Source organism: Plecotus auritus, assembly GCF_963455305.1.
Source record: "Plecotus auritus genome assembly, chromosome: 5".
Lineage (NCBI taxonomy): Eukaryota > Metazoa > Chordata > Mammalia > Chiroptera > Vespertilionidae > Plecotus > Plecotus auritus.
Window position 1 is genome coordinate 156,013,545 of NC_137776.1, and position 23,763 is coordinate 156,037,307.

At 42.5% G+C, this 23,763-nt stretch overlaps 1 protein-coding gene across 3 annotated transcripts in view; it reads left to right on the forward strand.

Moving 5' to 3' along the window:
- The window catches only part of RUSC2 (RUN and SH3 domain containing 2), a 56,485-nt gene that overhangs the window by 19,135 nt on the left and 13,587 nt on the right, over window positions 1-23,763 (forward strand). The window contains exon 1 of one of the 3 annotated variants that reach the window (XM_080670750.1): window positions 13,724-13,930. The exons of the other annotated variants lie outside the window; for them this stretch is intronic. The gene's annotated coding sequence lies outside the window, so the exon portion shown is untranslated. Of the gene's footprint in view, window positions 1-13,723; window positions 13,931-23,763 lie in introns of those variants that run through there. 3 annotated transcript variants of the gene reach the window in all.

The window sequence follows — 23,763 nt, forward strand, 5'->3', positions numbered from 1 at the left end:
TTTCAGGAAAAATTTTCTGGGCACTGGCTCCTGACCACATGAGGGCTGGTTTCTTGGTGTTTCTATCCTGTTGTGTCATGTCTAGGAAAGAAGTTCTGGCCAAGTCAGTTTTCAAGGGATTTGATATACCTGCTAAAAACTCTGGGACTAATGGCTGACAAGGCAGAGCTTCTGGAAGTTTGAATACCAATCTTTCCTTGATTTTATTCAGATTCTTTCACTGCAACCAGTGTGTGTGTGTGTGTGTACGCATGCGCACCCTTCCAAAACAATGTTTTAGGTTTATTGTACAGGGCCTACCTGACTCCGGAGAATGCTATAAACAACAGCTCTCAGCCCGGCCGGCATGGCTTATTGGTTGAGCGTCGACCTGTGAAACAGGTGGTCACAGTTTGATTCCTGGTCAGGGCACATCCCTAGGTTGTAGGCTAGATCCTCAGTGTGGGGCGTGCAGGAGGCATCCAATCAGTAATTCTCATCATTGATGCTTCTATCTCTCGCTTCCTTTCTGGAATCAATATATATATATATTTTAAAAGCACTCACCTGACATCCAGCTGGTCCCTTGGGACCAGACAACTAGACATATGACAGCTCTTTCCCTTTCCCCTTCCCTGTCCCTGTTAATAGTGAACTGTTCTCAACAAGGCTCTCTTCCTCAGAATCCAACTTAGCATCCTGAAGAAGCCTGGGGCCACTCCTATAGCAGGAAGCTGGCCTAGATTTGGGCAGTAACCAGTAGAACTTGATACTGACGCCAGAGTGTAAAAATAAACACCTCCTACAGTGCTGTCTTAATCCATTGGCATCAGAGTTGCTATTATTAACCCATAGGCCTCACAGGCAGCTGTGATGGGCAGACAACAGCCTGGACAGACCTATCCTGCCAGATTGGGATCAGACTGTTTCTCTGCTACACCTACTGGGATCTGATCTGGGGCCCCTGGAGAAGCACCATTAGTCTGGGAGCATGCCCCACAGCAGGTAATACTAGAGATGAATTAGTATCTTTGGTTTGGGAAAGCCTTCGGTTCCCAGGGCCAGCCTGGCAGTCCAGAGTATAATTGACATGGGATGACTAATTCAGTCATACTGCTGGGAAGGGAAAAAAGGAACATGACTCTTTCCATTTCCTTTGGCTATTTTATTTTATTTTATTTTTATTTTATTTTATTGTTAATCCTCACCTGAGGATATTTTTTCCATTGATTTTTAGAGAGAGTTGGAGGGAGGGAGAGAGATAGAGAATCGATAGATTGCCTCCTGCACGTGCCCCAACCAGGCCAGGGATCGAGCATGCAACTGAGGTATGTACCCTTGACTGGAATCGAACCTGGGACCCTTCAGTCTGTGGGCTGACGCTCTAACCACTGAGCAAAACCAGCTAGGGCTCATTTGGCTCCTTTAAAGAGATGTTGCCTGCTGGTTCCTTGGACCTAGAGCCTTTAGGTTTTCTGGGAAGTTGGGAAAGGAGAGAGGAAAGGACTCCATTGGTCCCCTGCCAGAGATATAATAATAATAGTTGACCATGACTGAACACTTACCTTATGCCAGGCACTTTACATACAGTATCTTATTTGGTTCTACCTCAAGCCTTTGAGGGAAAATACCATAACAGCTTTACAAATGAGGAAGCTGAAATTTAGTGAAGTTGAGTAACTTCCCAAAGTCCACTGCCGGCAAGCAGTGTGTCAAATTGGACCCAGACCCACTGCACCATGCTCTGAACATACAGAACCTAGGTTCCTGAATGCTCAGGACCCAGGCCATACTCCAGGCACCTGCTTTAAAACATTTTTTGTTTAAGTAAATATCAATTTACCCTCACTTTAGTCCTATAACTAAAGCAAACATCAAATAACTACACAGGAAGAGTCTTTGCTGCCACCTGCTAGTAAGGTAGTCCCAGTGCTGTTACGAACACGGTGAGCTGGACTTGGAGACTGTCACCTCTGAGAAAGGCTTTGACTCTGAGGAGTCTCAGGGACAATGACTCCCCTGGTGGGAAAAAGTCCAGACTGGAACCTAGGAGAGCAAGGCTTTGAGGGTTTCTAGTCGTCACACTGAGGGAGGAGTGTGCTCGAATGAAAATATTTCCTTGAAGAGCTTCTCTCTTTTCTTTCTCTACCTCCCCACCCTGTCTCCACAGCTGGCTTGTGTAATTCAATCTAGATTCTTCTCATACCCTACTTCACTGTGCATATACGGCCTTTTATTTACCGCTTTTGACAGGCTGATTGGATAGCAGCTTACCAACCCGCATGCCTCAGTCCAGTGCCTGGGGGGAGGGGAAGCAAAGAACTTGCTTCCTGGAGCCAGAAGGAACAACCAAAGGAAAAGCAAGCTAGAAGCCACTGACCTTCACTGAGTTGACCACCCTGAACAGTCAAGGAGAAGCATAAGGGCCTCTTGTGCCCCAGCTAACTCACTCCTGCAAATACACACGTGAGAACTGCATCCAAGCACAGCAGCCCGTGGTAGGCCTTTCAGCACCCACTCCTGCTAATAGTCTCTCTTCCCTTTGCTCACTACACCTAGCGTTAGGCAGCTTTCTCTCTCCATCTCTTTATCCTGTGGGCCTCGTTCACTGCTGCTTCCTCCATCCTCTCATCTGAAGAACTCAGTCTGTCAAGGCAGGAGCTAAATCTTTCCTAATTCTCTATAGTCTTCCTCTCTCTCCCTAACATGCATCCTCCAAAGAAATAGAACTTACAGCAAATTCTCAACCTCTAGAGACTTAAGACTGTACAGTTGGAAGCCAAGCAGTGTGTGTGTGTGTGTGTGTGTGTGTGTGTGTGTGTTTATGTTTATGTTGAAAGGCAGGAAGATGAAAGGGAGGACAATTATTAGCACCCTGCAGAAGAACCTTCCCTTGGGCCGCAGGTTTTAACCTGACTTGGTTTGTAAAAGATTTTATTTTATTTTATTTTTTTTATTTATTTTTTTTTGGTATCCCTATTTTTTATTATTTTTTTTAAATAAATCTTTATTCAGATTATTACAATTATTTCTCCTTTTTCCCCCCATAGCTCCCCTCCACCCATTTCCCACCCCACCTTCTGCCCTTACCTCCCCCCCACTGTCCTCATCCATAGGTGTATGATTTTTGTCCATTCTCTTCATGAACCCCCCATACCCCTTTCCCCCTGAGAATTATCAGTCCACTCCTTTTCTATGCCCCTGATTCTATTATATTCACCAGATTATTCTGTTCCTCAGGTTTTTAATTCACTTGATTTTTAGGTTCACTTGTTGATAGATATGTATTTGTTGTTCATAATTTTTCTCTTTACTTTTTTCTTCTTCCTCTTCTTTAAGAATACCTTTCAGCATTTCATATAATACTGGTTTGGTGGTGATGAACTCCTTCAGCTTTTTCTTATCTGTGAAGCTCTTTATCTGCCCTTCAATTCTGAATGATAGCTTTGCTGGGTAGAGTAATCTTGGTTGTAGGTTCTTGCTATTCATCACATTGAAAATTTCTTGCCACTCCCGTCTGGCCTGCATAGTTTCTGTTGAGAAGTCAGCTGACAGTCGTATGGGTGCTCCCTTGTAGGTAATTAACTGTTTTTCTCTTGCTGCTTTTAATATTCTCTCTTTGTCTTTTGCTCTTGGCATTTTAATTATGATGTGTCTTGGTGTGGTCCTCTTTGGATTCCTTTTGTTTGGGGTTCTGTGGGCTTCCTGGACTTGTAAGTCTATTTCTTTCACCAGGTGGGGGAAGTTTTCGGTCATTATTTCTTCAAATAGGTTTTCAGTATCTTGCTCTCTCTCTTCTTCTGGCACCCCCATAATTCTGATGTTGGTACGCTTGAAGTTGTCCCAGAGTCTTCTTACACTATCTTCAACTTTTTGGATTTTTTTTTTTTGCTTTTTGCTTTTTCGGTTGAGTGTTTTTTGCTTCTTTGTATTTCAATTCTTTGACTTGATTCTTGTGTTCCTCTATTATGTTTCTGGGTCTCTGTATAATATTTTTTATTTCAGTCAGTGTATGTTTAATTTCTAGTTGGTCCTTTTTCATATCTTCGAGGGTCTCGTTATATTTATCGGCCTTTTCTAGGATATTCTTAAAAAGTCTTATAACCGTGGTTTTGAATTCTATATCCAGTCGTTTGTTTTCCTCCATTTCTTTCGTTTGTGATCTGATTCTTTGACCCCGCATTTTCACTGATTCCCTGAGTTGGTAAGGTAGATATTTGTGCTAGGTTTCCAATATGGCCCAGTGGGTCTGCTTCCCCAGTTAACCTGAGGTGGACACTCTTGGTGCACCCCTTTGTGGACTGTGTGTACAGCCTTGTTGTAATTAAGTCTTTATTGTTGTTGGTATCACTGGGAAGAATTGACCTCCGGGCCAGTTGGCTGTAAGGATCAGCTGTGTCTATGCTGGGAGAAGTTCGGTGCTGGAGACAGCCTTATAGGATTAGACTTGCCAAATTGCAATAGCCTCTGTGCTCAACTTGGATGGGGTGGAGTCTCAGTTTTGGCTTCCTGTCAGCCTTGCCCTTGCGCGCATGTGCACTTTCAGTCCTCCGCCTTCCCCAGCTCCCGAGTCTCCGCCCGAGAGTCCAGACTCCCCCCACAAGAGCGTGGGTCCCCAGGGGCTCGCCTGGAACTGGGGTTCACTGCAGTCAGAACTGGGGCTCAGTGCAGTCAGGATCCTCTGACTCCCTTCCACTAGGGAAAGCCTGTGGCAACCTCCGCAGCCTTTGTGTGCACTGGCCCGCGTGCGCCTTCAGACTTCTGCCTTTCCCAGCTCGAGTCTCCGCCCGAGAGTCCAGACTCCCCCTGTAAGAGCTTGGGTCCCCAGGGGTTCGCCCAGAACTGGGGTTCAGTGCAGTCAGAACTGGGGTTCAGTGCGGTCGGAGGCTTCCTTCCCCCTTCCGCCAGAGAAAGTCAGCCAGGCTCTCAGCCGCCCTTCCTCTCTGCGCGCACAAAGCCCCTTTGCCGTACCTCCAATTCTCTGTGAGCCTTTCTCTTTCCTTCTAGTTGTAGAATTTTCACTCAGCCAGCTTTCCTGTGGTTCTGGATGGTGTCCGTTCTGTCTTTTAGTTGTAGTTTTGAAATTGTTGTGCGAGGCAGCAGTTTAGGTGTTTACCTATGCCGCCATCTTGGTTTCTCTGGTTTGTAAAAGATTTTAAAGGGACCTCAGGAGGTCATCTGATTCAGCCCTCTGCCTCCAAACAGGTATTAGGAGTTGGGCTACAGAGGGAGTCAAATGCTTGACATAATGGAGAAAGGCATACAGTGGCTGGCAGGATCAGTGGAAGAGAAGAATTTTTTTTAGGTGTAATCCCCTTTTCAGCAGAGAGACCCTGGGACAAAGTTGAGTTTATTGTCAGATTTGTATGGAATAAAGGAAAGCAACCCTTTACAACTCAGTGAGGGTCAGTGGCCTCTAGCTTATTCTTTTCCTGGGTATGACTCCCAGTGATGCAGTCTCCATCATTGAATTGGGGTCTTTGGAGCTTCAGGCATAGCTGAGCCTAAGAAATAAAAGGCTTGGAACCTGTTGGGGTTCCTCCCTGTTAATGTAAGAAACATTCAAATCTGTAAGGAATTCTTGAGAGTTTACTTGAGCCAAACTGCCTACACTTGGGGGAAGCAGAATCTCAACATATTCAGAGAATGCTCCGGAGAAAGACAGTTTTTCCAGCTTGTTTTATACTTTACAATCAAAAGAGGAGCAGAAAGTGGGTTACATGAACTCAACTGGTGATCGATTAGGGAGGTGGGAGAAAGTACAGTGGGGAAACCTCTGGGATTGGATAAAAAGTAAAATGACAGACACGTACTTCTTTTTTCTTAGGTGGGTGCAGGATAGTTGACAGTCAACAATTAACAGATGACAATAACAATGAGAGAATCTGTGGTCTGCACCCTGGTGCCATTCTTTGTGCCCTGAGGGGTCCGCAAAAAGGGAATTACAAGTTACCCTGACATTCCACAGGTATGTTATCTTAGATGCCAAAAGACAATAGGCTCGGGAAAGATCAAAGTTGATCTTTGTCAGGGAAGATAGCAGCTTAAGACATGACTATGCACCATCCTTTGTGGTTCCTTTAGGTCTCTGAGTTTCCAAGAGCGCCATGTAGGCCTTCCCTGAGTTAGTCAGGTTAGCATGCGGCCCCTTTTTATCCACATCCCCCCCCCCCTCTGGATATTCTCTGTCTGTGGTTCTGATTACATTAAAGATGCCTGCATCTTTCCAGTTCATAAGAGAGGAGGAAAACGTGGGGAAAAGAAGCTATGCCCACACCAGGTGGCTTTAGGAAAGAGCCCATTCTACTTTAGAGCCAGACTTCTTCTAGAAAGTTGGTAATTGACTCTTAGGGATCAACTTGTAGCTGAACCTTTCTGTAACATGGCTGAGAAGCCAACAGCAAAACAAGCTCTGTGCTTGGAAAGAGGACTCTGTATCCGAGAGGCCTGATAAGGAAGCAGCTGGGTGTGTCTAGGACAGCCCTTCTGGCTGGGTCTCTTTCCACACTCCCAGCAGCTGGCCGGCCTCACTTGGAGTCCAAAATAACACAGCACAGTTCAAAACAGTGGCCTCCTCAGCTGGGAGCAGCTACACACAACCCGGAGGAAAGGCAGATGAGCTCCTGGAAGGTGGCTGCTACTCCATTTGTAGAACCAGACTCCCGGTGCCATAGCCAGGTGCTCTCAGGCATCTAACAGCCTGTTTATTCTTTCCTTGCAACTCAGCCCAGACAACCCCAGGATCACTATTACCACGAATTCTTAAATCTCCACATTCTTTCAGCATCTTTCAACACATTTCAGAGGTAAGTACTTGTCTCCATCGAATCTTATAGCCCATAAACACATAGAACTTTGGCAGGCAGTTTACAAACTGATTTTCCAAATTCATGCAGAAAGATCATTTCCGTACTCAGGAGTAAGTTTTGTTATTAGTGCAATTAATTGACATCATTTCCCAAACATATTTGATTTGAGAGCCATGAAGAAAGAGAAGTTATGCTTTCTAACAGTTAATCACCTGTCCCAGTCCCCAGTTCTCCAACCCCAACACACCATGCTCAGTCTTGCCTTTGTCCAGGTTTTCAGAATCTCTTCCCCTAGGCCCTAGAGTTGGAGTGTCTGGGCCTTTAGGCCTCCCCTCCTTCCACCAGAGTAGTTCTGTTTTATATGATGGGGCTGAAAAAGTTTGAAACCACTGCACTGACCCTTATCTCACATCCTGAAACATTGTTCTTGTTGCCCTAGCCCTCTCCAGAGGCATGTTGGCAATGATTTTAACAAAATTTTGAGCCACTCAAGTTGGGCTTTTAATCCTGAACATCCATCATGGTGCTTTATACGCAGTAGGAGCCGTACCGTACTTGTGGCTTGCTTGTTTATTTGATTGATTGATTGACTGATTGACTCCTGAGGTGATACTAATTAATGACCTTGGGAAGCTTCTAGATCAGAGAAGAGTATATAGTGTATCATAGTTTATTTTGATTTGTTATGCTTTGAGCACTTCTGACTTTTCCCATTGGAATCAGTCATGCAGTCTGAGATGAAAACATGGCTAAAAGGAGTTACCTAACATAGGTTGCTAGAGAATACTAGGTCAACACAAGCAAAAGTACTTCCTGTTGATTTCCAAAGAACATCCTGACGTGAAAGGTAAGCAGAGTGATTATTGGGAAAGACCAGGGACAGAGGTCGCCTAAGATCGCATAGATTATGTATTTTTTTAGTACTGTGCTTTCACTAAAAATTAGCCTGGTTGATTTTCAAAATTACTTCATGTGGGAAATGCAGATCTTTTTCTTTTTTCTTTTTTTAAATATTTTGTATTGATTTCAGAGAGGAAGGGAGAAAGAGATAGAAGCATCAATGATGAGAGAGAATCATTGATTGGCTGCCTCCTGCACGTCCCACACTGGGGGTCGAGCCCAAAACCCAGGCATGTGCCCTGATTGGGAATAGAAATGTGTCCTCCTGGTTCATAGTTTGATGCTCAACCACTGAGCCACACTGGCTGGGCTATTTTGTTTTTTTTAATTAATGAAAGTTTTATATACATTTAGATTTTTTAAAAAGTCAAATGATAGAAAAAGGACATTAGTGGAAAACTGGCAAAATCCAAATAGCCTGCAAGTTTAATTAATAGTAATGTACTCGATGTTAACTTTTTGTTTTGGCAAATGTACTATGATTATGTAAGATGGTAGCATTAGGGGAGCTGGTTGAAGGACATTCAGGAATGCTGAACTATCTCTGCAACTTTTCTAAAAATTATTCCAAAATAAATAGTTAATTTTGAAAAGGTCTTCACAATGAAAAAAAAAAGCAAATAGTGCCAAATCTGGACAATTGGAACATCAAAATCAAGAATATCAGCAATATGCCCTAAATGTTGTACTGAAGCATCCATCTTATATAAATACTGCTGTTTGAAATTTAAAAAAAAAAAAAAGAATATCAGCAATAGATTATGACCCATTGAATTTTAAAAAAGGAACCCCAGAGTCTGTACTGATATCAAAGGAAGGAAGGAAGGAAGGAAAGAAGGAAAGAAGGAAGGAAGGAAGGAAGGAAGGAAGGAAGGAAGGAAGGAAGGAGGGAAGGAAGGAAGGGAGGGAGGAAGGAAAATCTTTCTTACATTAGAAAGCCTACTAATAAATATAAGAAGGAATAATAGAAAATCGTTATCTTTCAACCACCAGAGTAAATTACCAATTCAGTCAAAAATCATCAATGGATGCTAGCATTTCTGTAAAGCATTTATAGTTTGTAGAGCTCTTTCACACACTGTTTTGAGTAGGCTACTGTTAGATTCATTGCAGGAGGTGTGATGTATCTTCCCTTAGTCTCCACATCTTTTATCACCTAATGACTCCCCATAAAATAGGCTGGGCCAGGCATAGGAATGCTCAGTAACCAATGATTATATTCGTATATGTTTTATTTTCACTACCCCTGGATCTCTCTAATAATCTCTTGCTACTAGCTTATCTTTGAGATTTTTATCCTTTATTCAAAACATTTCCTATATAGCTGATATGTATTCTGTATCTGACATTCTCAGTATCTGAAATTCTTGCAATTTAAATGTATTATTTGCTGTTTGCTCTGTCACTTGTTCATAGTATCTTGATTACATGTATATTCATGATCTTTGATATAAACTAATTTTTGCTTGCTCTTTGATTTTGAGAATCCCATCAACATAGTTGGGGATATTTTCCTCCAGAGAAGATTTGTTTCCACTTCTGCCAAAAGTTGTAGGGAACCACCAATCCTGGCTCACTTGAGCTTATTTTGAGGGTCTCAGCTTAATGTGGGAATCTCAGATTTAGCTGCCTCGCCTTTCTAGTGGTCCAAATCTTGTCATTCTGACCACACAATTAGAATGCTTGGGAAATTGGCCCACGAGGAACTCTGGTCCTCCCCCTTGCTTACTTACCCCTTGCTCATGACTTTTGCCCCCAGCTGGGGAAGCAGACTCAGAAATTTCTCCTCTTTACTCTGAGTCCTGAAATGCTTTTTGAAGTATATGTTATACAGAATTTAGTTTTTTTGCACAAGGGAGTCCCTTAATATCTTGTTCACTGTAATGAAAGTAGCAAAGGTCTATATAATTTGATACCCTACTTGTTAATTCTCTTTTAAGCCTTTTTCTATACCAGTAAACATTTATTATAAACATAATTTATATTGTTCCACTGTATTCCATTGCATTGCTAGACCACTATTTAATTATCCATTTTTCTATTGGATATTTAGAATATTTTCAGGGGTTTTTTTTTGCTGCTGTAAGTAATACTGCAGTGAACATTATTATAGTAATGTGAGGTAAATAGTGTCAGACATTTTATTTATTTTATTTTTTTATGATTATTCATATTTTATTGGTAAACAAACTGAGGCTCAGAGAAGAAGCAACTTCAACAGGTTTTGTAATGAATAAAAGGATTAATTCATACTATATTTGGTCACTGCTCTTTATACAATAACTAGAGGACTGGTGCATGACATTCGTGCACTGGGGTGGGGTCCCTCAGCCCAGCCTGCGCTCTCTCGCAATCGGGGACCCCTTGGGGGATTCTGCCTGCTGGCTTAGGCCTGTTCCCTGCAGGCCTAAGCAGCAGTCAGATATCCCCCAAGGGTCCTTAGCACTGCTGCAGAAGCAGGAGAGGCTCCTGCCACCGCTGCTGCACTCGCCAGCTGTGAGCCTGGCTTCTGGCTGAGCTGCGCTCCCCCTGTGGGAGCACACTGACCACCAGGTGGCAGCTCCTGCACTGAGCATCTGCCCCCTGGTGGTCTGTGTATGTCACAGCAACCGGTCGTTTGGCCATTCAGTCAATTTGCATATTAGCCTTTTATTATATAGGATGTGCTACCTTTTGTTTTTTAATTTTTATTAAATTTATTGGGGTGAGATTTGGTTAATAAGATTAAATAGTTTTCAGGTATACAAGTCTATAATACATCATCTGTATATTGTATTATGTGTTCCCTACCCAAAGTGTCAGACATTTTAAATATTGTAAGTTCAAAAATTATACTGCTTCAGACAGTTCAAGTATTACAAGAAGGCAGACTTCTGGTGCTTAAGAAATGGTTAGGGAAAAAAAGAGTTAACATAGTTCATTTTTAAAAGAATCTTGGTGTTGAAAACAAAAGAAAGGGGGAATTGTCTGAGGTTCCTGGGTTGACGGTGCCAGTGATGGCTAAGATAAAAGACAAAGTGATCACACCATTTTAAAATCCTTCCAGCATTATATGAGGGTTCCAATTTCTCTGCATCATCAACACTTGTTATTGTCTGTCTTTTTTATTTTAGTCAGTCTAGTATGGTAAAGCGGTATCTCATTTTAATTTTGATTTGCACTTCCCTAATAACTAATGATATTGAGATTCTTTTAATGTGCTACTGACCATTTGTATGTTTTCTTTGGAGCAATGCCTATTCAGATCCTTTGCCCATATTTTAATTGGGTTGTGTTCTTTTTATTGTTAAGTTGTTGAATTTTTAATATATTCTGGATAGAATTTCCTTATCAGATATGTAATTTGCAAATATTTTCTCTGTGGGTTGTGTTTTCACTATCTTGATTGTGTCCTTTGACGCAGAAATGTTTTAAATTTTTTTAAAGTTAACTTTACTATTTTTTATTGTCTAAGAATGTGTTGCCTAACTCAAGGTCATGAAAAGTCATTCTTTTTTTTCCTAAGCTTTTTTTTTTTGTTTTTGACATCCAATATGATTTTATTTTAGTTTCAAATGTACAACATAGTGCTTCAACATTTATATAATTTGTGAATTGATCCCCCAATATTTAATGATACCTTTTTAAAATTGACTTTTTTTTTTTTACATGAACAGCAGGGGTCTTCTCTTCCAAGCCTTTTGAGTCAGAACTACCCACCACACATTCATTTACACTCAAGGCACATCTCTTTTTGGACTATTCTTCTTGAACAAGACTATGACTAACCACCTTCTATATACCAAGCACAGTGCTAGGTTCTATAAGGAACACAAAATAAAAATTATACTGTCCTATGCACTGAATATTGGGGATACAAAGATGAATATAACTTGGAATGTGCAGTCTAGAAGAGACATTAAGGCAGAATGCAAAAAAAAAAAAAAAAAAAGAAAGAAAGATAGCCATGTCAAGTGAGAAATGATTTCCTTAATCCTTCAACCTATCGTGGACTGATGTTAGTTTCTGATGATAGTTGATGTAATGTGTGTGTTTTTGTAAATATGTCTTTTATTTATTTTAGAGAGGGAAGGGAGGGAGATAGAGAGATAGAAACATTGATGAGAGAAACATCGGCTGCCTCCTGAATACCACCTACTGGGGGATTAAGCCCGCAACCCATGTGCCCTCACTGGGAAAGGAACCAGTGACTTCTCGGTTCCTGGTTCAGTGCTCAACTACTGAGCCACACCAGCCAGGCTGATGTAAGGTTGGTTTGTTTTTTTAAATGATCTTTCATCAGAAGCCCTATAGATCTTAGGCCATAGTGGGTGGAAAGTAGTGACAATGTGGCCTGTGACGTAATGAATAAGCCAAGCACGGCAAATATGAGAGCTGCCGCCTTCTATATAGGCAACTGGAAACACTGCATAAGTCGTGGCTGTCCAGTGCAACGCATGGCTTAGCCTCACAGAAATTTCTGGGACCAAGACCCTGGGCCCGGAGCTCTTATTATAAGAAGTTAGAACTCCAAGCGCTTGGTCATGGAAGTTGACTTTGACCTAATCTGCAGCAGCTCATTCAAACCCTTTTGAGGTCAGAATCAGCTAGGGGAGAGGGAAGTACAGTTACACCATTTCTACTCCTTTTACTTTCCCTGCAAGGATCACTAACGGTTAGTTTTATGAACAGCAGCCTCCCTCTCTCCTTCCCTTCCTTGTTGTTTCCTGCTTTGTAAGATCAAGGGTCCATGGCCCCTCAAACAAGCCCTGGTTGGAGATAGGTTTTGGCATTTTAGCCACTTCTGTTCTTCTCTGTACAATTCAGCTCAGCTCTTCCTGTCGTCGGTGAGCACATGAGTCTCATAGGGACAGAAGAAGCAGTAAGGGGAAAGGAACTCTGTCTCTCTTGGGTCCTGTGTGGTGGCTGCTATGTTCCTGGCCAGTGGACCCAAGCCTTCTTTCTAGTGACCTGAAATCCAAGGGCATGGCTATGGTGTCCAGATAGTGGTCAACACTGGGAGGAGCCCCACTCAGGGCCAGTGCTTAGGGGCCAAGCCCAGCTTGAGACCACCTCTGTGTTCAAGGGTGGCAGCAGGGGGCAGTGGCATGAAGTGGGTAGACATGCTGCTACTTACTGTGTAACTAGCTCTGGCTGTGGCTTCTCTCCTGTTTACTGATTCCCACAAACCTGGCCCAGAACCTGAGCAGGGAGAAGCAGGGAAGGGGTCAAGGGCTCTGTAGGTTTACAGGCAGAAGAGATTTTTTTTTTTTTTCGAGACCACTTCCTTTCCCTAGAAAATAGGCTCCCCACCCTGTTGGCCTGGATGGATGCTGCCTCCCCACGGACCCTACTCAGCACTGACCAAAAACTGATTAGGTGAGAGGGGACGGTTCTACTCCATTTACATTAGCAGACCCCTGAAGATCCAGCAGGCCCTGTGTTACTTGTGTTAGGAAGGAGCCCTGCAGCCACCTTGCTCCTAAGGCTCACTACCGCCCTGTGTGTAGCAGAAGCTTATGACCCAATCTTCTCTCTGAGACAGATCCCATTTCTGAAGAGGCTAAGTCTAGGCGGCGTCCCCTCCATAAAGACCGAACTTGGTGTGACTGACTGCTAGTCCCTGCAGCCTCCCTTCAGGGCTTCAGGAACCCCGCCCGGCTGGCGGCTGGCGGCTCCACCCTGAGGCTAGTCTGGAATCCCAGTGAAAGGAAAAGGCTGGAAAACAAGAAGTCCTTCAGAGTGGACAAAAAGAGGAGGGAGAGGTTTCTGGCTAAAATCTAAAAGGAGCGGCTGAAGGAAGGAAGGAAACTCTAAGCCTCTGCCCAGGCTTTTTCCTGAGACTTCAGGACAAGAGAGGAGCTAGGCCCAGTGCTCTCCCTAATTTCCTTTGCTGCCTTGAGAGTTCCCATCTTGCAGCGCCTTTCTCCACCCACCCCCTCCCCTAGGCTCAAGGCCCTCGGGGACTGACAGGGAGGGAGGCTGAGCGGCGGTGCTGTGCTGTGGGCACGCCTGCTCCTCTCCCTTCCCCCTTCCCTTAGCAGCAACGTCACCGCAGCACCAGCGGCGGCAGCAAGGATATTGGGGCTGGGATTGCGCAGCCTCCTTGCATTAGCAACGATGCCATTGTATTAACAGAAATCAGACCTTAAGAAACCAGCCCCGTCCCCGCTGTGTGGCCCCTCAGCTGGAACTGTCAAGGTAGCGCTTGGTCGGAGTGCAAAAGGAACAGCTTGGGGTTCAGCGCGAGGCTCCTTACAGAGGTATGGCTCAGCGGGGCTGGGGGAGGGGCGGGGCGCGATCGAAGGATAACGGATCAGCACATTTGGACCCTAGTTTCTAGGATTGGCTTTGTCCTTCCTAAAAAGAGAGTGAGATCGAGCATGAGAAGCAGACATTAGACAAGCTCATCCATGCATAGATTTGGGCTGTGGTGCAGAGATGGGTAAAAGCAGAGGCTGGGCTAATGCTTTTTGTGTGTGTGTGTAGAAGAGCCTCTCCTTCCTTTCTGAGCATTTCTAATGAAGCTGCTGTAGTGTGGGTCCCGGTGGAGGGGGTCAGATCTAGAAACAAAGACTTAATGGGAGGAGACAGCACTAGAACCATTGTAAGTTTATGATGGAGAATAAGCAAGGATCCATGCAGCCTTCAAGAGGAAGGGCTGGGAAGCATGCAGCCCATCCTTTCTTTCCACGCAAGCATACATGCACATAGACACACATACTGTATCGTCTGGCACTATGGGAACCACCAGGCTCCAGGAAGGATGGATGGAGTGAAAAAGAATGTTGACCAAGAGGCTCCACAGTGTGGGGGAAGGAGGGGGAGGCAGTCAGTGTAATGCCTAGGAGAGCACCTAACCTGTTATAATTAATCTTCTTATACAGACTTAGATTTCTAACAGGAAGAGACCTAAGCATAAACTGACATTCCTGAATTCACCCTCCTGCTCTCTTCCCTCCATTCCTGCCCAAGAGAGGACCCTGGCAGGAAAAAGGTTATCAGTCCTACTGCAGCTCCTCCTGGAACCTCAGGTCAAGGTCAGGCTGCTGCAGAGCAGCCGCTGAGTACCGCTGTCTTCCCCATCCTCCTTTAGGAGGCCAAGAAGAGAGGGGAGGGGTTCTATGACTGAAAATGCTGATGATCAACATCAGGGAAACCTGTCTTTGAAGTTTAGGAACATTTTCCTGCCCAGAGCAGATAGAAAGAGTTCCTTAAATTCTCATTTCCTTTGACCACCTTAGTGGGAGATTCAAAAACATATGCTAAGCCCTGGCCGGTTGCTAAGTGGTTAGAGTATCAGCCTGCAGAGGGAAGGGTCTCGGATTTGATTCCCTGTCAAGGGCACATACCTTGGTTGCAGGTTCTCCAGTCCCAATAGGGGCATGTGCGGAAGAAAACCAAATCGATGTGTCTCTCTCACATCGATGTTTCTCTCTCTCTCTCTCTCTCTCTCTCTCTCTCTCTCTCTCTCTCTCTCTCTCTCTCTCTCTCTCTCTCTCTCCCCTGCCCAATCTCTCTAGAAATCAATGGGGAAAATACCCTCAGGTGAGGATATTGCATAAAATAACCTAATTATGCAAATATATGGTTGAGGAGTATACTGGGAAGTTGTAGAAAGGTGTTAGTTCCCAGGAAGCACTGAGGACTATGAACTTCAGAGCAGGGGAAAGGGTTTGGGGAACTGTGAATGGGGCAGAGACATGAGGGCTGGGAACTATGGCAAGAGGTGGGATTGAAGAGTGTTATTAGAGCCTGGGGCAGTGACATGAAAGGGACAGTTGGATTAGAAAAGGAAAAGTGGGTAAATGCAAATCACGTAAGAAGCTCTTATGAAAAGAGCTCTTCCACCTCCTTGTTTTCTCTTCGCCTTTATTAGAGCTCACGGGCCACAGAATTAAACTTGTCTTGTTATGGAACAAACAAGTCACTCCCAGGGAAGAAGTCAAAGAGATGTGTTCTTGCTAAATGTGCTCTGTTGTATTTGAAATAAGTCACCTGTACAATCTATTCTCATTACATTCTTAACTGAGCAAGAAAAAAAAGTCAAAGGTTAGGATTCCCGAGTCCCATCTTAATTGTGTCATTTATTCACAATGATCTTGGGCAAGTCATTTTCCTTGTTTTTTAAAATGAAAGTGGTTCTGCCCCTTTGGTGAGTTGTGAGGATCAGTGAGATGACATACATAAAAATGTGCGTGTGAAAGTTTGAGGGGGGGGAAGCATGGATATAAAATCTCATGAGATGCCTACAGAACTTCACCTTAGTTGGCTGAACTAGAGTTGTCTGTGGAGGAATGATTGGCAGGTATTTCCCTTGGTTGTGTGGAAATCAGAAAGGAGTAAGACCCCTGAGATACAAAAATATAAAATAAACTATAATCGCCGAAACCGGTTTGGCTCAGTGGATAGAGCATCGGCCTGTGGACTGAAGGGTCCCAGGTTCGATTCCGGTCAAGGGCATGTACCTTGGTTGCGGGCACATCCCCAGTGGGAGGTGTGCAGGAGGCAGCTGATCGATGTTTCTCTCTCATCGATGTTTCTAGCTCTCTATCCCTCTCCCTTCCTCTCTGTAAAATATCAATAAAATATATTTAAAAAAATAAAAAAATAAAAATAAAATAAAATAAACTATAATCAACCAGTGAAAGAGTTTTATACTTAAAATAGAATTTAGTACAACCTAAATGAAAAGCTAAAACTATACAGCTTTTAGGGGAAAAAACAGGAAATTTTATTTATGGTCTTAGGATTGGCAGAGATTTCTTAGATGAGACATAGAAAGCTTTAACCCTAAAAGAAAGAAAAAGATCAATGAAACTTCATAAAATTAAAAGTTTCTTTAAAAAAAGTTTCTATTATTAAAAAATAAATAAATAAAACCATTAAGAAAACAAATGGGCAAAGCCACAGGCTGAGAGAAGATATTCTCAACACTTAATGGGTGTCCCCAAAAAATCTATGCACACACTTTGAATAATTATAAAGGCAGTGTTTATTAAAATACATTTAATTTTCAAAATTAAGCTATCAGCTCTTAAAGTATCTATACATTTTAGGGGGGACACCCTGTATATCTGAAAAAGACATATCCAGAATAATTTTTTAAAATATATTTTTATTGATTTCAGAGAGGAAGAGAGAGGGAGAGACAGACAGAAACATCAATGATGAGAAAGCCTCATTGATTGGCTGCTTCCTGCACACCCCCTACTGGGGATCGAGCCCGCAACCCAGGCATGTGCCCTTGACCGGAATTGAACCTGCGACCCTTCAGTCCACATGCCAATGCTCTATCCACTGAGCCAAACCGGCTAGAGCCAGAATAAATTTTTTTTTAATTCCTAACTTCAATTTTGAAAAAAAAAAAAGGCAATTTTTAAATAGATAAAATAGGAGTCAACAAATAACCAAGTACCTACTATGTTCCAAGCACCATGTGTGGGCTCTGGGGACACAGAGTTAGCTGTATCACAGTTTTTGACTTCAAGGACAGTCTGGGGGACAGATATGTAAACATGATATTATAATACCACTGTCAGAGCCCTCCAGCCAAAGGTTCTTCATCACCTTCCATATCCATTTGTTCCTTATTCCTGGTTGAGAGGATCAGCTTTCTGTCTAGACTCTGTATGTCACTATGTTTTTCCATATGAATGCATGTATGACCCCGTAATAGTTTTGTGGGTCAGAAACATAAATTCTTATGTGTGTATACTTGTGAATCCCTCTTGAAAATGGTGCTTTAAAAGGGGGGAAAATATTCATTGAAGATCAAGTGATGGCTGTAGCCCATAGGTACACCCAAAATTACTGCTATATGTACAAGAAAGCTTTCTATGCTCCTGCTAGTCCAGACCTTGGATTATGGCCTGGGTCCTAGGGAAACCTACTACCATATGTAAGGGGAAACCCCCTCCCGAACCTCAGAACCACAGTATCTGTGGTGTTTAAAGGGGAAAAAACCCTGTTTGAATTATGTACGTAATGGGTATTTATGATATACAAATTAGAAAATACAGATGAAACAAAAGAATAAAATTAAAAATAATCCAAAATCACTCAACAGAGATAAGCATTGTTAACATTTGTTGTATATGCTTTTGAATTTTCTTCCATGCATACCACTGTGGTCTGAATGTCTGTGTCCCCCAAAATTCATATATTGAATCCTAACTCCCAAAGGTAATGAGAGTAAGAGGGGAGCCTTTGGGATTAGTGCCCTTATAAAGCAAGCTCCAGAGCGAGCCCTTGTTCCTTATGCCCTGTGGGGACACAGCAAGAAGGTGCCAGTATGTACCTGAAGAGGGCTTTCGCCAGGACACAACCATGCTGGCACCTTGATGCTGTGAGAAATAAATTCCTGCCTTTTATAAGCCACCCAGCCTGAGGTACTCTGTTATAGCAGCCTGAACTAAGACAGATTAAGATATACTTATTTGCAAAAATGGTGTCAGACTGTACGGGCTGTTTGTGATCTGCTGTTTTCACTTAATATTTTGTGAACATTTTCCTAAGTCGATAATCATATTAACACAACATTATTTTAATGATATCCTGTTCTGTACATTTTTAAATGGACGATTATTGAAATTTTAGGGTGTTTCCAACCTTCTGTTATCTTTGTGGCATACGTATTTGAGCCCAAAGTTTTCTCGACAAAGGAATAGAAAAGATGGGAGGAATGAAAGGAAAATGATCTCATAGCAAAACTTTAAAAAATCCATTTTCCTCTCTCTACAAAACCCCACACGTTAAGGTGGCTGTTCCTCTCTTTTCTTTTTTTTTTTTTATAAATGTTAAAACTTTTTTGTTTATTTGTTTTTTAATATATTTTTAAATTTATCTCAGTGAAGAAGGGAGGAGAGATAGAAACATCAATGATGAGAGAGTATCACTGATTGGCTGCCTCCTGCACACCCCCCACTGGGGATCCAGCCCGAAACCTGGCATATGCCCTGACAGGAAATTGAACTGTGACCTCCTGGTTCATAAGTCGATGCTCAACCACTGAGCCACGCCAGGTGGGCTGTTCTCTCTTTTCTTACTCTCACCTTTCTCTCTGCAAATGCCCAGTATCCTCCACTGCTCAACACTGGTTCCCTCCCTCACCTCCTTACCTCTTCCCATAAACCCTAATCCTTTTTTCTATTTTAAAAAATGTTTTAAATAACAGCTTTATTAAGTTATTCATATGCCATAGAATTCACCCTTTTATAAAATTGAGAGATTATGACATACCATAAAATTCCATTTTGATTTTATTCACAGACTTGTGTAACCATCACCACTGTCTAATTTCAGAGCATTTGAATCACCCCAAAAAGAACCTCCAGGCCCATTTGCAGTCACTCCCCTTCCCAGGATTCTAGTCCCTGGCAACTACTCATTTACATTCTGTTTCTGTTGATTTGCCTATTGTGGACATTTCATGTAAATGGACTCATACAACATCATACAAAGAAGCCTTTTATGACTGGTTTCTTTCACTTAGCATTTTAAGATTCATTCATGTTGTAGCATGTATTAGTATTTCATTCCTTTTATTGCTAAATAATATTCTGTTACATGTATATACCACATTATGTCCATCTATTATTAGTTGATGGACATTTGTATTATTCCCACTTTTTTGGCTGCTGTACACATTCATAATGTTGCTTTGAATATTCATATACAAGCTTTTATGTAAATATATGTTTTAATTTCTCTTGGGTATATACCTAGGAGTAGGAGGGCTGGCTCAGATGGTAACTTTATGTTTAACATTTTGAAGAACTGCCAGACTGTTTTTCCAAAGTGGCCGCATGGCACCATTTTACATTGCTGCAGCAATGTTTGCGGTTCCAATTTCTCCACATCCTCACCAACATTTGTTACTGTCTGTTATCTGAGCTAACATAATGGGGGTGAAGTGTTGTGATTTTTATTTCTCTAATGACTAATGATTTTGAGCATCTTTTCATGTGCTTATTGACCATTTGTAGAATGTCTATTCAAATTCTTTGCCCAGTTTTTAATTGGGTTATACATCTTTTTTTTAATTTAAATTCTTTATTGTTTAAAGTATTACATAAGTCTCCTTTTTCCCCCATTGACCACTCCCCGGCCGCCCCCACCCCCCAGCACATGCTCTCACCCCTCCCCCCCCCGCGTACCCCCCACCCCCCGTCTGTGTCCATTGGCATTGGTTATGCTCATATGCATGTATACAAGTCCTTTGGTTGATCTCTTACCCCCTCACCCCACCCCCGCCTTCCCTAATAGGTTGGACAGTCTGTTCGATGCTTCTCTGACTCTGGTTCTATTTTTGTTCATCAGTTTATGTTGTTCATTATATTCCATAAATGAGTGAGATCATGTGGTATTTGTCTTTCTCTGACTGGCTTATTTCGCTTAGCATAATGCTCTCCAGTTCCATCCATGTCGTTTCAAATGGTAAGGATTCCTTCTTTTTTACCGCAGCATAGTATTCCATTGTGTAGATGTGCCACAGTTTTCTAATCCACTCATCTGCTGATGGGCACTGAGGCTGTTTCCAAATCTTAGCTATGGTGAATTGTGCTGCTATGAACATAGGGGTGCATATATCCTTTCTGATTGGTGTTTCTGTTTTCTTGGGATATATTCCTCAAAGTGGGATCACTGGGTCAAATGTGAGTTCCATTTTTAACTTTTTGAGGAAACTCCATACTGTTCTCCTCAGTGGCTGCACTAGTCTGCATTCCCACCAGCAGTGCACAAGGGTTCCTTTTTCTCCGCATCCTCACCAGCACTTGTCATTTGTTGATTTGTTGATGATAGCCACTCTGACAGGTGTGAGATGGTACCTCATTGTTGTTTTGATTTGTATCTCTCAGATGATTAGTGACTTTGAGCATATTTTCATATGTCTCTTGGCCTTCTGTATGTCTTCTTTCAAAAAGTGTCTATTTAGGTCTTTTGCCCATTTTTTGATCGGGTTGTTTATCTTCTTTTTGTTAAGTTGTATGAGTTCCCTGTAAATTTTGGAGATTAGACCCTTATCGGAGATTACATATGCAAATATGTTCTCCCATGCAGTGGGCTTTCTTGTTGTTTTGTTGATGGTTTCTTCCGCTGTGCAGAAGCTTTTTATTTTGATGTAGTCCCATTTGTTTATTTTCTCCTTAGTTTCCATTGCCCTAGGACCGTGGTCAGCAAACTGCGGCTCGCGAGCCACATGCGGCTCTTTGGCCCCTTGAGTGTGGCTCTTCCACAAAATACCACGGCCTGGGCGAGTCTATTTTGAAGAAATGGCGTTAGAAGAAGTTGAAGTTTAAAAAATTTGGCTCTCAAAAGAAATTTCAATCGTTGTACTGTTGATATTTGGCTCTGTTGACTAATGAGTTTGCCGACCACTGCCCTAGGAGCTGTATCAGTAAAAATATTGCTACGATATATGTCTGATATTTTGCTGCCTGTGGCTTCTTCTAGGATTTTTATGGTTCCCATCTTATGTCTAAGTCCTTTATCCATTTTGAGTTTATTTTTGTGTATGGTGTAAGTTGGTGGTCTAGTTTCATTTTTTTTTTTTTTTGCATGTATCTGACCAAATTTCCCAGCACCATTTATTGAAGAGGCTGTCTAATCTTTTTTTAAAATGTATTTGTATTGCCCAGCTGGTGTGGCTCAGTGGTTGAGTGTCAACCCAGGAATCAAGAGGTTGCTGGTTCAATTCTCAGTCAGGTTACATGCCCAAGTTGCAGGCTCGATCCCCAATAGGCGGTGTGAAGGAGGCAGCCGATGATGAGATGTTTCCATCTCTCTCTTCCTCTCCCTTCCTCTCTCTCTAAAAATCAATAAAACATATTTTAAAAAAATAAAATATATTTGTATTGATTTCAGAGAGAGAGGAAGGGAGAGAGAGAGGGAGATAGAAACATCAATGATGAGAGAGAATCATTGATCATCTGCCTCCTTCACACCCCACACTGGGGATCGAGCCCACAACCTGGACATGTGCCCTGACCGGAATCGAACCATGACCTCCTGGTTCATAGGTCAACACTCAACCACTGAGCCACACAGGCAGGGTCATCTTTTTTTTTTTTTTTTTTTCCTCACCTGAGGATATGCCCTACTGGTCCTAGAGAGAGGGAAAAGGAGAGAGAAAGAGAAATACCAATGTGTGAGAGAAACATTGATCGGTCGCGTCCCATACACACCTCCACCAGGGATGAACCCACACCCTAGATATTTGCGATGACCAGGAATCGAACCAGCAACCTTTTTTTTTTTTAATATTTTATTGATTTTTCACGGAGAGAAAGGGAGAGGGATATAGAGTTAGAAACATCGATGAGATAGAAACATCGATCAGCTGCCTCCTGCACACTCCCCACTGGGGATGTGCCCGCAACCAAGGTACATGCCCTTGACCGGAATCGAACCTGGGACCCTTCAGTCTGCAGGCGGACGCTCTATCCACTGAGCCAAACTGGTTAGGGCGAACCAGCAACCTTTTGATGCATGCATGGATAATGCTCCAACCAAGTGAGCCACACCAGCCAGGGCAGATTATACATCTTCTTCTTTTTTTTAAATTGCTAGGCTTCTGATCAGAAACCTCTTATCAGATATATGATTTGCAAATATTTTTTCCCATTCTGTGGGTTGTCTTTTCATTTTCTTGATGGTATCCTTTGAGGCACAAAGGTTTTTAATTTTTATGAAGTTCATCTTACCTTATTTTGTCACTTATCATTTATGTTTTTGGTGTCATATCTAAGAAACCATCGCCTAATCCAAGATAACAAAGATTTATTCCCATGTTTCTATAACTTTTAATGTTATAGCTCAGTTTAGCCTCTCTAGTTTCTGCCTTCCTCCATATATACTCATTACCCCGAACCACACAAATAGGCTTAGAAGTCCAAAAAAAGGAGCCTTCCTCTCAGAAAGAAGAAAGATGATAAATACTTGCTTTTAAATTTTAATGTAATTTAACCTAACACACATAGTTATATCATAATACTGTGTCCCTCACACATGTATTTATTAGCCGTTTGAATTTTTTATCTCTTGTATTACCTGTCCATGTTTTTAAGCATGAACTTGCCTAGCTCTTTATTGTACTTTACATGAAGAGCTATGAGCCTATGATCTAAATGAGTTAAATTTTTAAGAATTGGTAGTATTGCCCTAACCAGTTTGGCTCAGTGGATAGAGCATCGGCCTGCGGACTGAGGGGTCCCAGGTTCGATTCTGGTCAGGGGCATGTACCTTGGTTGCGGGTACATCACCAGTGGGGGGTGTGCAGGAGGCAGCTGATTGATGTTTCTAACTCTCTATCCCTCTCCCTTCCTCTCTGTAAAAAATCAATAAAATATATTTAAAAAAAAAAAGAATTGGTAGTATTAAGAGTTTAACTAAATGAGTCTAAATGATGGGGGATTTAGACTCATGGTGGATGAAAGGAAAATGACAGGAATAAAAAGGGAAGAAAGAGAAATGAATGAATGAGGAGACATTGGATATGAGGAGTCAGAGCAAGTAAAGACTGTTAGGATCTGAACTTGGTAGCACAGGAGACTAGAAATTGCCTAGTCTGGCCAGGAGACCAGAGAAGCTCAAAGGGGGCTTTGTGTACTTGGAAACCTTGAACAAGAGAGAACCTTAGCCTATCAGAGGTAAAACTGGGGAGAGAATATTTCCTAAAGGACCCCCATAATGAAAGTTCTAGGCTAAAACTGAGCAGAATTTGGATACTTCAGAAGATCTATATCCTGCGCTAGACAAATACTAAGAATGTATTATGCCTCTTATATTTGCCAGGCCTATGTGATGTTGTGCGAGAGTGACAGAAAGGAAATAAAAATAGACCCCACCTCCATTGAGAAGGAAGAAGTTGGTATCAGCCATACTTGCAGTCACTCTAATGCCCACCTTGGCCTCTGCGTTCAAGAAGCATCAATACAGCCCTGACCGGTTTGGCTCAGTGGATGGAGCGTCGGCCTGTGGACTTAAGGGTCCCGGGTTCAATTCCGGTCAAGGGCATGTACCTTGGTTGCAGGCTCATCCCCAGTAGGGGGTGTGCAGGAGGCGGCTGATCGATGTTTCTCTCTCATCGATGTTT